The sequence below is a fragment of the Procambarus clarkii genome, chromosome 63, assembly GCF_040958095.1.
Source record: "Procambarus clarkii isolate CNS0578487 chromosome 63, FALCON_Pclarkii_2.0, whole genome shotgun sequence".
In the NCBI taxonomy this organism is placed as follows: Eukaryota; Metazoa; Arthropoda; class Malacostraca; order Decapoda; family Cambaridae; genus Procambarus; species Procambarus clarkii.
Window position 1 is genome coordinate 23,874,999 of NC_091212.1, and position 1,478 is coordinate 23,876,476.

Consider the following 1,478-nt stretch of genomic DNA (forward strand, 5'->3'; position numbering starts at 1 on the left):
TAAAACCTGGCCAGGATGTTTTAAAACCTGGCCAGGATGTTTTAAATCCTGGCCAGGATGTTTTAAAACCTGGCCAGGATGTTTTAAACCTGGCCAGGATGTTTTAAAACCTGGCCAGGATGTTTTAAAACCTGGCCAGGATGTTTTAAAGTGTGTCAGAATGTTTTAAAGTGTGTCAGAATGTTTAAATAACAATCCCACCCCCTCCTCCACACACTCTCTAAGGGTCCAATTATCCTAAGACTCTTAGACATGTCAAAACCTATCACAGTATTCCTTGTTCATGTCCTCTTGTGTCTGTCTGTCCTCGTTACCATCTAAGACTCCTCAATTCCACTGACACCAAGTTCAGCTTCCATTCCATTGGAAGGGATACCAAGAAAATGAGGGGGTTAGGTGGGAGGGAAAGAACCAAAACTCACTTGGACCATCGGGTATCGAGCGCCGACCTGCAAGAAGCGAGGCCTTCGCTTTACCGACTAGTCCGAGTGGATGAACAGTAAACTCTGAAGACCAGATTGGTCCCAACGCCAAGAGACATCTAGGCCAGATTTTATCAAGCAATTACATTTCCACTAACGAAACCTTTGCATCTCTCATCAATCATGGTTTCTCGTCTATTGTATTCTCTCTCTCTCTCTCTCTCTCTCTCTTCCTCTCTCTTCCTCTCTCTCTTCCTCTCTCTTTCTCTCCCTCTCCCTCTTAATTATATCCACGTGTTCCTTCTCCATTTCTCCTAATTCCTCATCATTTTAATTATCCTTTCTCGCTGTTCTCTGCTTCTCCAGACCTGGCCTCAAGCTGCCCTAACACCCGTCTCTTATACTAAGGCGCGATTAAGACGTAAAGCGACCAGCTTTAAGTGGGAATAAGTGTCGGAGTTAATTCCTGGCTGCAATCTACAGCTCTCGGGACATATTCTCTTCTCCTTAACATTTTATCTAGAGAAAGTTTTTTTTTATTTTCTACCTTTATTCTCTTGATTTATCTCTTTGTCTCCTTAATCTCCCTTCATCTCGTTCTTGCTCGTTCTCCTCTTTACTTGTCCTTGGAATAATCATTGTAATTCTCATTTCCATCTTGGCTTGCTTTGCCTCCGTTTATTGTTGTTCTCTCCTTTTTTCTCTTCTCTTCTATATATTTTAATCCTTCCCCTTTTGCCCCTTCTATCCATTTTATCCCTCCCCCCATATTTCCTCCCCTATTAATTTTCTTCAGCTTTTTCCCTCCTCTCCTATAAATTTATCTCCTTCCCCTTTTCTCTCTCCCATCCTATCCTATCCATTTTCACCCCTGCTCCTATTCCTCGCTACCGCGCCAACTGGCACCATATTCTCTTTCTGTAGAAACCTTTTAAAGTTAGCTGGATAGGGGGATATCCCTCTATCCGTCAGTACCTTCAGCTCCTGAACGCTTGAAGACCCGTCCAGGCCGTGGGCATTATTCTATCCTTTCCCAACCACTTTCTTTTGACTGTT